Raw genomic sequence first — 14163 nt, forward strand, 5'->3', positions numbered from 1 at the left:
GGGACTACACTATGAGCCCACTCCAGGGACACCTTTAATGTGCATGGTAAAAATTTACTCTAAGCCTGAGAAGGTAACCTCAGGTCTTTCCATTAAAAGGTTTATTGGAATGAGTGGATATTGGAATAAATATACTGATGAGGATCCTACCTGTCAATGACCAGAAGGCAGATTTTTGAATTAGAGAAACTTCTTTTTAAGATTTTATTTTTATTTATTTTTAGAGAGAGGGGAAGAGGAGCAGAAAGGGAGAGAAACATCAATTGATTGCTTCTTGCAGATCCCCAATTGGGGACCTGGCCTGCAACCCAAGTATGCACCCTGACTGGGAATCGAACTGGCAACCTTTTGTAGGAGGGTGCAACCAGAGGGTCCCCAAAAGAAGGATTTGTAATGGGGTTCAGAACTCAAGGTGTCCAGGAAATATTAGACAGATATATAGGATGTCCTCACCCTCTACCACAGGTGTGAGTTGGGGGAAGGGACATATGGAGCAGGGCCATTCAGAGCTAATTTGCATAGCAACTAACCTTTGCCCCGAACCTCTGGTGTGGTCATTTAACATGTCTATAACCTTTAACTGGTTGCATAGATATGTTAAATAGCTGTAGCCATGCTCTGAGCCTGGGGGATGGAAGGAACTTCCCCCGAAAGAGGTAACTGGGAGGCAACTCCCCCTAGTTACAGCGCCCGTGCCTGCGTGAGAGCAGCTTGGCACTGATAGGCTCCACGACATGGGGCCGCCCCTGCGCAGGCTCATGGTGGAGCCCAGTAAAGCTGGAAGGATATTTAAACCCAGACTTGGCGGCCATTGAAGAGAGAACCATGCGGTTTTGGCTGAGTGGAGACTTCTGTAGCCATGTAAGAAGAGGGACCATGCGGCTGTAGCAGTGAGGAGAACCACGTGTTTTGGCCAGAGTGGGGGTGACACTCCCCCCCACCCCCCGACGTACCCATGAGAAGAATCACCACGCAGCTTTAGCAGAGAACCACCACACGGCTTTAGCTGAAGATCCCGGCAACACGGCCGATGGTGCTGGGAACCCAGGGAGGTCTATCAGCTGAGCATGGATTACTCGGAAGAACCGGGGGCTGCCTGAGCCATGGACTTCTATTTCTCTTCCTGAGATATGGTACCCCAGACTGGGCAAAGGGGGGAAGAAAGGACTGTGTGTGTGTTTGTGGGTGTTTCAAGGGACTTTGGGATTTTGATGAAGACATTAAGTCATTACTCTTAAGTCTGTATAACTTGAATAAATAATTCCTTTCCTTTTCACCAATCCCTAATATGGAGAGCTATAATTCTCTGGCTTAGGGAAAGGCGAACCTAGACGGGGGTCAATTCGGTAGCATTGTGGGACCCTCTTCCCTCGTGGCCAATAGGGGAGGATCATGGGAAACTACATGCGCAGTAGCTTTAAAGCAATGCAACTGAGGCAGGAGATAGTCAGGAAGGAAGCTCCAGAGGCCCCTGCAGGGCTGAGGTAGAAAACATCTATACATGACAAAGAACTCCTAAGACGGGTTGTTCCTGTTTTCTGGGATAACTCTGAATCATAGAATGCGCCTGCGCGCTACCCCTGATTCATTATAATATCATTATAATGAAATAACATCGTGGGACTCCCTTCTCCAGTAGCCAATCAAGAAAATCATAGGAAACCACACATGCGCAGTAGCTTTGAAATCCAACTCCTTGTACCTGCGCAGGAAAAGCCCACCAAAGATTAGCAAGGGGGCTTCTGCCCTATAAGAATAGAATCCCCCAGCCCACGTGCCCTTTTTTCTCTGCTCAGAGCTGGCCCACTCCCGTGTCCTGTGGAGTGTACTATCACTTAATAAATCTTCCCTCTTTCTTTATGCTATAAACTTTGTGTGTTCGGTTCAATTCTTTGTCCTCGATCACTAAGAACCTGGTTACCTGTGCACACCTGTGACACAACTACTTGTATATACTCAGTAAAAGCCCACCAAAACTAACCAGGAAGGATCCGCCCTATAAGCATAGAAGTCCCTCCAGCCTGTGAGGTCAATCTCTGCTTGGAGTTGGCCTGCTCCCATGTTCTCTTCTATGAACTCTGGGTGTTCAGTTCAATTCTTTGTCCCGATCACTAAGAACCTGGTTACCTGTGCCCACCTGTGACACCAGCACCTCTAGTTGTGCATCACACTGGATTGAATCGTTGCACTTTCTGGTTCAGGTTGAAATCCTGGGTCACAATTTAAGTCATCTGTTCTGTTTGGGTACCGTCTGTTTGGAGCTCCATCTGGTCCATGAGGACATCTGTCTGGTCCAAAAAGACATCTCTGGAGCTCCGGTGAGCTCCATCTGGTAATATGGGGGGGTGGGGGGGAACCCTCCATTCTGAAAAACAGCCCGCTGGGGTGGGTTCTGGTAAATTGATCGACATATCAGCATATATTGAAAGCGTATGTTGTTTTATTGTAGTACTGTTCTGTTTGTGTCCTGTATAATTTAGACTCAGGAGAGCGCTGGTCACTGAATGGGTCTTTAAATTACTGTATTATACTGTAACTAGAGTTGTTTTGTCAAAATCAGGGAAGTAGGACAAATTGCCTTATCTAGAAGTTTTTGGGTTTACATGATAAAGATGCATGCAGCGTTAAAAAGCAAAAAAAAAAAAAAAAAAAAAAAAAAAAGAGGAAAGTCGGTTAATGGCTCAGAGAAAAGAGAATTTACATATGAAAGATAGAAGGTCAGAGGAGAGGGTCCAGGAAGATCTAGGTATTAAGACCACTGCAGGCTGGTCAGAGTTCCTGCAGCCCCAGGGGATCCACTCCTGTGAGTGAAATGGGAAAAGTGCACCTGAACTGGCATCGCTGTCTTGAATCAGTCAAGAAACCAGATTCGGTGGAGGAAAAGCCCCTACCAAGGCAGGGCAATATTCTTTTTGGAGACTTTTTTCTGTTAGAGTAAGGTCGGAAGGCCAGTCTGCTAGATGTTATCTGGCACATACTCTGTTTTGTACATTGGATCTGTTAAACTGGAAAAGCTCAAACCCTTCTTAGGGACATAACCCTGCTAAAATGACTGATTTGATCGCTCCAGTTTTTGCCACTTATCATTTCAATTGGGCAGACATAGGAGCCTTATTGAGTTATTTGCTTCAGTAAGGGGGATGAGCAGAGGCTGGTGTTGGATAAGGCAAATGAAGAGGCTCGGAGGTTAAGCCAAGAAAATCCAGATGGGGCTCTGGGCCTTCCCAGGGCAATACCTGTCACTGAGCCCAACTGGGACCCTTAAGGGGTTGGCCTTTATCTCTTAGAACATTATAAAAGATTCCTCCTTGAGGGAATGGGAAAGGCATCCCTGAACAGAAAGTCTAAGTAAGTGCAGGCTGTGCAGCAAAAGTCCACAGAGGACTCCTCCCAACACCAGGAAACAGTTAAGGAGATTCCCGAGGATGACAAGTGACTGCTGCATTTGAATTCCAAGCTTTGGGCTCACTGCTAATCCACTGTGTGAGGCTCTGAAGGGACCAGAATATAGCCCTTTAGAGTGGACAAAGGAGTGCACTCAGGCTTTTGAGTCTCTGAAAGTGCACCTGGCTTCAGCACCAGCCTTGGGGCTTTCAAGCCTACTGGAGCCCTTTCAATGACATGTGTGTGAGAAACAGGGTGTTGCCCTAGAATTCCTCACCCAAATGCTTACTGACATTTGCAATCCATCGCATAATTGTCAAGGATATTAAATCACACTGTCCTGGGGTGGTCAGCCTGCTTGAGAGTGGCAACCACCTGCGAGCTCTTGGAGGAAACTGAAAAAGTTTGCCTTGGGGCAGCCTATGCCAGTTACATGTCGAAGCAAGTGTTGAGCCTGCTGGAGCAAAAGGGAAATATGTGGCTGACTGCTGAAAGAAGGGGCAGGTACCAAGCCCTTTCATCTTGACAATCCCAATGTCTCCCTCAAAATTGTAAGTAAAGTAATTCCTGCCTTTTTCTCCCAGACCCTGACTCAGCTGCACTAATACATGACTGTGCTGAAATAACTGATGAAATGTATTCTAGCAGAATTGATTTGCAGAACCATCCTGTAGAAGAAGCAGACAGGACTCTCTGTACAGATGGAAGCAGTTATATGGACAAAGGAAGCAGAGAAGCTGGATATGCAGTTGTGACTTCAAGGAATAGTGGAGGCCAAGGCCTTGCTGCCAGGAACCTCTGCCCAGAAGGCTAAACTGGCTGCATTGACAAGGGTGCTAGAATTGTCTCATGGAAAGAGAGTGAATGTGTGTATCAACTCAAGGTAAGCTTTTTGATTTTGCATGCACATGGTTCCATCTGAGAAAACAAAAGACTGTTAACCTCCAATAAAAAGGAAATTAAGCATGCAGCCGAAATTCTAAAGTCATTAGAAGCTGTCCAGGCACCCTTACAGGTGGCAGTCATGCACTACCCGGGGCATCAAAGAGAGGGAACTGAAGTGGCTCGAGAAAGCAATCTGGCTGAACGGGCAACAAAAGAGGCTGCTAAAAGAATATTTATGATGCCATTAGTACTTGTTCTGGACTTGTCAAAATTTGACCCTGAATATTTGACTGCAGACTTAGAAAAAGTTAAGAAATAGAGTTTAATGAAAAAGGTCCTGATAGCCAATAGAAAAGAATTAGAAAGAAGCCATACTGTTTTCCTACACATTTAGTCAAGCCAGTCATAAAGCATTTGCACGAGGCCACGCACTGTGGAAAAGACTCATCAACCACCTATGTCAACTGTGGCTCACAGGTTCTGGAATTTCTAAAGCAATAAGAAAAATAACTGCTAGATGTATTATATGCCAAAAGAACAACCCCAAAACAGAACCCCACCAAAAGAAAGAAAGCAATATTAAGGACAGTGCCCATTCGAGGACTGGCAAATAGACTTTACCCAGATGCCAAAGGTCCAAGGGTGGAAATACTTGTTAACCTTTGTGGACACCTTTTCAGGATGGGTAGAAGCCTATCCCAGTAGGACAGAGAAATCTTCAGAAGTAGTAAAAGCATTATTAGAGGAAATAATCCCTCACTTTGGTCTCCCTGACAGCATTCAGAGCAATAATGGACTTGCTTTTGTTTCAGAAATCACACAGGTTAGTAAAATCCTAGGAATTAAGTGGAGACTCCATACGGCATGGAGACCCCAGGCTTCTGGAAAAGTAGAAAAGATGAGCCACACCTTGAAGAAAAATATAGCCAAAGTGTCAAAAGGCTCATCTTCATTGGGATCAGGCTTTACTTATTACCCTGCTCAGGATAAAGGTGGCTCCTCAAAGTGGGATTCAGTTGAGTCCCTATAAAATTGTGTCCAGATAGCCATTTCAGGTCACAATTGGGGTGAAAGATGTATATAGATAAAAATCTGAAGGTAAGAAAAAAAAATATGTGCAATATTTAAATCAGACCTTAGTTGTGATGATTAACTTTGCCTGTATTAGGGACTTCTCTCCCATAGGTCCACTGCATCCGTTCAAATCAGGAGATAAGGTGCTGCTCAAGATTTGGAGGACAGGATCCCCAGAAAATCAACTAGAAGAAAAGTGGGCTGGACCTTGGGATATACTCCTCACCACCCCAGCTGCAGTGAAGCTGGCAGGAATAAAACCTTCGATTCATCACACCAGAATAAAGAAAGCACAGGAAGAAGATCTGAAAGTCATCTTTGAAAAACAGTGACATGTTCTCTTCATTACCTCCTGTTTGACCCCTTGTTATGGACAACTTATTCTATTCAAATGAGATGAAAACATCTGGGTATATTTGGGGGGAAATGTCCTAAATATTTCTGACTTTTGTCTTGCAGGAGGAACTTATGTAAAACAAACTATTGTTACAGGGTGCAGCCAAGAGGGGGGACCCCAAATAGGCATTTGAAATGGGGTCCAGAACTCAAGGTGTCCAGGAGATTTTAAGGTGTCTTCACCCCTTCCCCCCACAGGTGCGAGTTTGGGGAAGGGGCACACAGAGCAAGAACATGCAGGGCAGCTTTGCAGCTAATCCATGGCATGGTCATTTAGCATACCTATAGCCTTTGGCTGGTCACTTAGATATGCTAAATAGCTATGGCCAGGCTCAAGGCCATGGGGATGGAAAGGGATCTCCCCCTCAAGACGGGACTGGGGGGCAGGTCCCCTGAGTTACAGCGCCTGCATGGGAGCTGGGAGAAGATTGGCTCCATGACATGGGGTGACACCTGCCCAGACCCACGATGGCTACCAGAAAAGCTGGAGAAGACAGCAGATTGAGGGCAAGTGTGCCCAAGTGTAGGAGGAGTCGGAAATGGGGCTGCAGAAGAAGATTGTTGCGGGGGATTTAAACACAGACACGGCAGCCACTGAGAGAGAAACCACGCGGCCTTGACAGAGTGGAGACTCCTGCAGCCCTGAGAGAGGGAGAACCACGTGGCAGCCCTGGAGGAGAGAACCATGCAGTTTTGGCAGAGTGGGGACTCTCCCTTCCTGCAGCCCTGAGAGAGAGGACCACGTGCCTGGCAGAGTGGGGACCCCCACAGCTTTAGAAGGGGGAACCACCACCTGGTTTTAGCAGAGATCCTGGTGACTTAGCCGAGGGTGCCGGGAATCCAGGGAGGTCTCCCAGTCGAGATGGAGTTCTAACTGGGAAGAACCAGAAGACTACCTAAGCCATGGACTTCTATTTTCTTTCCTGAGATACGGTACTCTGGACTGGGCAAAGGGGGAAGGAAGGAAGGACTGTGTGTTTGTGGGTATTTTTAGGGACTTTAGGATTTTTTTTGATAAAGACACTAGGTCACTACTTTAAGTTAGTATAGCATTAAATAAACATTTTCTTTCCTTTTCACGAATCTCTGGCATTAAGAGATGTCTTTCCTAGGGCGGCGGACATAACGGACCGGGGCCTTCTTTTAATAATAGTATATCGTCCCTGGCCCCCCTTGTGTGTTCCGTAACACTATCACTTCCTGTCTTATAGGCGTCTGTGCCCCTTTGGAAAGCTTTAGAAACTATACTATGTTTGAGCATATTGAAAAGAAAATGGTCTACTCTGACATTTATAATTGGGGACCGGTGGTAAATATAAAAGACAGGGAAATGTTTTCATTAAAGGTCGCTAATGTAACCCCAGCTAGAGAATATGTAATTTTTGTCAACTGCACTAAAACTGTCTTGTGCTCTCAGCAGGTGTGAAGATGAGTTGCACCACCACCACCACTGATGTATCTTATGCTTATGCCCATGTTAAGCTGCCAATAGGATGGTTCCTGATATGTGGAATAACAGTTTATTCTTATGTTTCAGCAAACAGCTCTGGGGAACCATGCTCTCTGGGAAGACTGACGGTGTTTATACCTCAGAAGCCCCACTTAACCCGGGTTGACGGAATGTCTCTCTTAACACCTGATTGCATCAATGACTTACACCTTTTAGCCCTGTTGAATGTGTCCTTAATTATGTTTGTAATGTCAACCATGGTAACTTATTTAATGTAAAAATGAGTAGATTAGCCTGTGCTATGGTGAAAGCCTTAAATGCCATGTCTCAAGCTATTAGTGCCATTACTCAAGAACTAGGACAAGCCAGAGAAGCAGTACTGGAGAATCGTGCAGCTATAGACTACCTTCTTTTGAGACATAATCATGGATGTGAGGAATTTAAGGGACTCTGCTGTTTTAACCTAACTGATACTTCACAGCTTAGAGAGCATAAAGTAAAGCAAATAAATGATGTGGTGTCCAATATAAAACAGGGAAAAGGATTCTTTGGCATTGATTGGTCTAAACTAACCTCCTGGCTGCCCAGCATATCTGGTCTTCGAGAAGCTTTTATTGTTTTCATCCTTGTCATTTTCTTCAGTATCATAGCTTGTTGTTGTATACAGTCTGCCCCCTTATGTAAGTCGGCAGTTTTGTGTATTCCTAAAACCCCCGCTGAACAATCCAGTGTCCAGCAACAGGCATGGCAGAAAAGTAAATACTTCCATAGGAAGCTGATCTCATAGAAATGAGATAGTTTAATACTAATGGTGGGGAATGATAGGCGCTTAAGACTTGGGAAAATTTAGCTTAAGGTAAATACTCAAATCTAGCAAGGAATGTGTAAAGTTTTTGTTTCAGTAACTACAGATAAGGCCCATCCTGGCGCCTGAGAATAAGCAGCTGACCTGGAGACATCTGTATCAGGAAAAAGCAAGTGACCACCCTTCTCCACTTGGAGGCAACTGTTGAATTTCAAAGGCTTTTGTTGACACCTTGTTTGCCCTCCCCCAACCCCCTTATAAAAGATCTGGCCGGGAAAGAAAGAGTAAGATGGCTTGTTAGGGTATGAATCCGACATCTTCTCGGATCTCGGGCCTTCTAAATAAAGCGCCTATAGAAGATTCAATCACTGTCATTGCTTATTGGATTTGGTAGTGACAGGCAGCCCAAATGCCGATGTCTTTTCTGGTTACACCGTCAGCCCATGAGGTCAATATCTGTTTGGAGTTGGCCTGCTCCTATGTTCTCTGCTATAAACTCTGGGTGCTTGGTTCAATTCTTTGTCCCGATCACCAAGAACCTGGTTACCTGTGCCCACCTGTGACACTTTCAGTTTGCAGTCCAGTGCTCAATCCACTGAACCACACCAGCCAAGACTGAATTAGAGACACTTCTATATTTAAAATGAATTGTAGAAAGTTCTCATAATAAGCAACTGCCTCGTTGGTGTTTATGGGAAGATCAGTTTGAAAAGAACACAAGCAGAACACCCAAGAGTCTTTTTCCCCACAACTCCCTGCCCCTGACTGCAGAGAATCTTCTGGTCTAAATGGTCCCCCACTGAAACCTAACTCCAGTTCCCCAGTCAGACCTCTTACACCCTAAGTATCCTCCAACCTCCCTAGAAGAGCCCCTAAATGCCCAGCTGCCTGTTTTAATTTCCCTTTTCTCTCAAGAGTTACATAGGGTATCCAGGCCTGACCTCCAAGCTAAGAAGTGGCCAGGTAATTTGTATAAAAGCTGGACATCAGGAAAGGCAGAAAGACCCACTGCTGTCCCCTTTGGTTTCTCCTGTGTCCCAGGCTTCATACACAAGCCTGCCCAGCTTCAGTGACTCGTGAGCAGCGTCCCTGGTGAATGCATCCTGTCCTCCCCTGCACCACCAAGAACACGTGTCCCCTTGTAACAGGGTGCAGCCAAGAGGGGGCCCCAAATAGGGATTTGGAATGGGGTCCGGAACTCAAGGTATCCAGGAAATATTAGGATGTCCTCACCCCTCCCCTGCACAGGTGTGGGTTGGGGGAAGGGACACAGGGAGCAGGGCCATTGAGAGCTGTTTTGAATATCATCAGCCTTGCAGCTAACCTCTGGTGTGGTCATTTAACATACCTATAACCTTTAACTGGTTGTATAGATATGTTAAATAGCTGTGGCCCTGCTCTGAGCCAGGGGAATGGAAATAACTTCCCCACCGGGTCATAACTGGGGGGCAGGTCCCCCCTAGTTACAGCGCCTGCGTGAGCGCTCGGAGCTGATTGGCTCCATGACATGGGGCCGCCCCTGCGCAGACTCATCATGGAGCCCAGTAAAGCTGGAGGATATTTAAACCCAGACTTGACGGCCATTGAAGAGAAGCATGCGGCTGCAGCCATGTAAGGAAGCTCGTGCACCTTTGGTACAGGGGGACCCATCCCCCCAACCCCCCCACCCCGCTGCAGCCATGAGAACCACCACTCGGCTTTAGCTGGAGATCCCGGCAACACAGCCGATGGTGCCAAGAACCGAGGGAGGCCTGTCAGCCGAGCACGGATTACTGGGAAGAACCAGGAGATGCCTGAGCCATGGACTTCTACTTCTTTCCCTGAGATACAGTACCCCAGACTGGGCAAAGGGGGGAAGAAAGGACTGTGTGTGTTTGTGGGTGTTTTAAGGGATTTTGGGATTTTGACAAAGACATTAAGTCATTACTCTTAAGGCTGTGTAACTTGAGTAAATAATTCCTTTCCTTTTCACCAATCTCTAACATGGAGAGCTATAATTCTCTGGCTTAGGGAAAGGCGAACCTAGTACAGGGGGACCCCAGGAGAAACGGGGGTCAATTCGGTAGCATTGTGGGACCCTCTTCCCTGGTGGCCAATAGGGGAGGATCATGGGAGACCACATGTGCTGTAGCTTTAAAGTAATACAACTACTTGTACATGCTCAGTAAAAGCCCAGCAAAACTAGCTGGGAAGGATCCGCCCTATAAGAGTAGAGTCCCTCCAGCCCGTGAGGTCAATCTCTGCTTGGAGTTGGCCTGCTCCCATGTTCTCTGCTATAAACTCTGGGCGTAGCCCTGGCTGGCATAGCTCAGTGGATTGAGTGCGGGCTGCGAACCAAAGTGTCGCAGGTTCGATTCCCAGCCAGGGTACATTCCTAGGTTGCAGGCCATGACCCCCAGCAACCACACATTGATGCCTCTCTCTCTCTCTCTCTCTCTCTCACTCTCTCTCTTCCCCCCTCCTTCCCTCCCTCCCTCCCTTTTCTCTCTAGAGATAAATAAATTAAATCTTTAAAAAAAAAAAGTAAAAATTTAAAAAAATAAAAAAAAAAAACTCTGGGTGTTCGGTTCAATTCTTTGTCCCGATCACCAAGAACCTGGTTACCTGTGCCCACCTGTGACAATTGTGCAGAGAGGACCACACAGCTGTGGCAACAGAAAGGAGAGCCACTTGGCTTTGCCAGAGCGGGGACCCCTGAAGCTTTAGAAGGGGGAGCCATTACCCAGCTTTAGCAGAGATCACGGCGACACAGCTGACAGTGCCGGGAACAGAGGGAGGCCTACCAGCCGAGCATGGATTACCGGGAAGAACCCAGGGCTGCCTGAGCCACGGACTTCTATTTCTTTTCCTGAGATACGGTACCCCAGACTGGGCAAAGCGGGGAAGGAAGGACTGTGTGTGTTTGTGGGTGTTTTAAGGGACTTTGGGATTTTGATGAAGACATTAGGTCACTACTTTAAGTTTGTATAGCATTAAATAGACATTTCCTTTCCTTTTCATGAATCTCTGCCATTGAGAGACATCTTTCCTCTGGTAGCAGACATAACAAACCAGGGGGAGTTTGTGTCGGTAATAGTATATTGTCCTTGGACCCCGTTGTTCTGTAACACCCGGGACAGCAGCCGATCTTTTAACCTATAAAGCCCTCTTACCCTCTCTCTCTCAGAAGACCCAACAAACTTCAGAGGGAATTAGAAAAGTTAATAGCTGTTACAGCCCCACATGCCAGGAGCTGGACTGGCTACTGAGGGAGCACTTGAGACCCGTGACGGCACACTGTGGTTGTCGGACAGGCCAGGCTGAGCCGGGGAGGTCGGGTTCATGTGGCCTGTCCCCACCAGAACCAGTAAGTAGAGGCAAGGGTTGAATCTTCATGGGCGCTTTACTCAGATGGCCCTCAATCCGAGAAGATGGTAGGTTATATCCTAAAAGACTGTCTTACATTTAATTTCAAGTCAACCTTTTTTATAAAGAGAAAAAGTGTAGGCAAGGGGTTTGGAATTCAGGAAAAAACTAGGTAAGGGGTTTGGAATTCAGGGAAAAGGTTAATCAGATAAAAGCCACCTGGCGATTTTCCTCGATCCTTTCATCTGCTCGCCATGGGTTCTTTATCTGTGTCCTGAGCAGCAGACCTCTCTCCCTGGAGCACAAGGGGGTGGCTTGCAGCCCTCCAGGGCACAAAGGTGGAATCCTGGAATCTGGGTGGGTCATAGCTTCAATTCCTGAAACAATACCTTTTTACATGTATCAGTTGCTAAACGTGTTCATTATAACTTAAAACTAGAAAATTTTCTAACTCTTGAGTTCCCCCATTAAGACACCACCTGAAGAATGCCCCCCGCCCCCCAAGGGGGAACAGTTGGTCAGACCCTCTCCCAGGCTCTCCAACTAGAGGCCGACATTCAAGGGTTAATAAGAATGATAATGGAGTTCTTGCCTCCCAAAGTGAACTGGTCAAAAGTTGAATTGTGTACTGAACAAGGAGAAACTCCAAACGCACTTGTTGAACACTTTGTAGAAGCCTTCCAGAGACACTCAAAGCTCCAAATTCTGTTTGACATTAAAGGTCTTCTTCCCAAGCTTTGGAGATTATGAATTGGAAAAGGCAGTCTTAAACTCTTCATGGTAGTGAAACCGGGGTTCAATATCACTATACAGACTCTGAAAACACTCCAGAGGTTAACCACAAGGGTTAACAGCTTAATTTCTGTGGTTGTCCCCAGCCACCGCAATCTAGGTGGAGCTCATAATAGCCATCAGTGAAGGATGTTGCTTTTGTGTAAACTGAACGGGACTTTTGTGTAAAAAGAAAGGATTAACATTTTCCATCAAATAAAGCAAAGACATTATTGCTAGGGGTGTCAGTGACACAGGCTGTGAAAATTCATAAAGAGAAGAACGTGAAGAGAGTAAAGGTGTTATTTCTACTTTCCCAAGAGAGGGCGAGGGGCTCCAGGGCCGAGGGGTGGGGCTTCGAGCTGTCCCGGCTTCGTGGCGGTTGTGCCGCAGGATGTTTCCGTTGGGCAGCTGCTTGTTCAGATGTTATCTCTGGGTGCAGCGTCCTGCGGTCGGTCGTGGTCTGGTTTGTCCTGTTTCGTGGGTTCCCAGAGCCTCTGCGCCTTCCGGGTGCTTCCAGTACTTTTCTTGTCCTGAGGATAAAGGCTCATAAAACAATTAGGGTCAGTTGTGCTTGGGGGTCTAGACAGCTCTGGGACAGAAGGACTGAGAAAGTGGCTTTTGTCCTGTTAATTATATCGGATGGATTCATTCCCAGGAATGGGGGACTGGTTAAGGGGGTGTCGGGCAATGGGCTCCCATTGGTTCTTTTCTCTGTGTGGGGGTGGGGATTTGTCTTCCAGTTAATCTATGTTCTTTTCTCTCTTTGCAGCTCCCCTGCCCCTCAACTACTAACTCACTTCTCTCCACAGCCACTGCTGATTTTGATTTGTGACATTCCTAGGGGAGTTTCAGAAGAGGGAACTGTGGGGGTCCCAACAAACTCTGGAAGAGTTTTTTTTACTTCCCTTTTTCTTAAAGAGACTCAGCTAGGAAAGGCTGCTTCAGAAAAGGAATATTTGCATAATCACCTTAAGCATTTCACCTTAGCATTAGTTAGAAGGCTCCAAGGGTGTTGGCTGCATTACTCCGGGGGTCCCAGTGTTCCTGAGTTGCCTGGCAAACAATTAACTTGTGTGTGTTTGGCTTTTTTTCAAGCAGCCACACGTCACTCATTCTCACTTCTGAAATCCGAGACCCCGGTTTCCCCGTTTGTCTATTGTACAAGGTCATATATGCCCAATGTTGCCTCACTGTCTTTGAAATTTTCATGCACATGTGAATTCCCCACGTGCACATATTAAAAATGTAACTTTCTGTTAGGTTGCTGTGTGTTGTTTGAGTTATTTGACCAGCCAGGAGAATTCAAGGGGAAAGGGGACAGTCTCCCGGGCCCAACAACAGCAATCCACGTACTGAGTGTTTAGCTGGGCCAGGATTTACAGATACTTGATGTCATTTAACTCTTACATCAGTATTAGTTAGATCCTACCAGTGGTGTGTATTTGTGCTAGAGAAATAAGGCAGTTAGTAATTTACTAAGTGGCCAAGCCAGCTTCAGACCTAGGGTGAGCCTTAGTCGTAGCTGCGGTGCTGGGGCCCCACGGTGCCTCTCACACCGGCCAGCAGGTCTCCTGCCCTCCAGGAGCAAACCTGCAAGCATGCAGACTCTTTCGGTTAAAAAAGCTGTATTTCAGCTACTCCTGGTGGCTCCCCGCAGATTCGTTGTCCTTGATTGGAATAATCCCCCATTCTTGTGAGAAAAAGGACTCTGTGACCTTCTTTCACAGAATCTTTTTGGCTGCATTCAAATGCTCAGCAAAGCCACCCAACTTTCTGCAGTTCACAGGGTAAGAGTGTCTGTACCTCCAGGTGGTACCCAAAGCCCTGGGGAACTCTGAGTAATGGTGAGAAGCAACGCTGGAGGCTATAGAGCTAGTGGTGTCACTCAGGGTGCAGCTAAGTTATAGGAAAAAGGAGTTTGTGTTTCAGGCACTGGGCTTGTGACTGGCCCCTGTGAGGGCTATGCCTGCATCTCAGCTTTGTCCCCTAGCTTGGCCCTGTCAGTGTTCCCAGAAACGGCATTTGGCTTCCTGAAGATTGTGAAGAGGCA

This window comes from Phyllostomus discolor, chromosome 12, assembly GCF_004126475.2.
Source record: "Phyllostomus discolor isolate MPI-MPIP mPhyDis1 chromosome 12, mPhyDis1.pri.v3, whole genome shotgun sequence".
NCBI lineage: Eukaryota > Metazoa > Chordata > Mammalia > Chiroptera > Phyllostomidae > Phyllostomus > Phyllostomus discolor.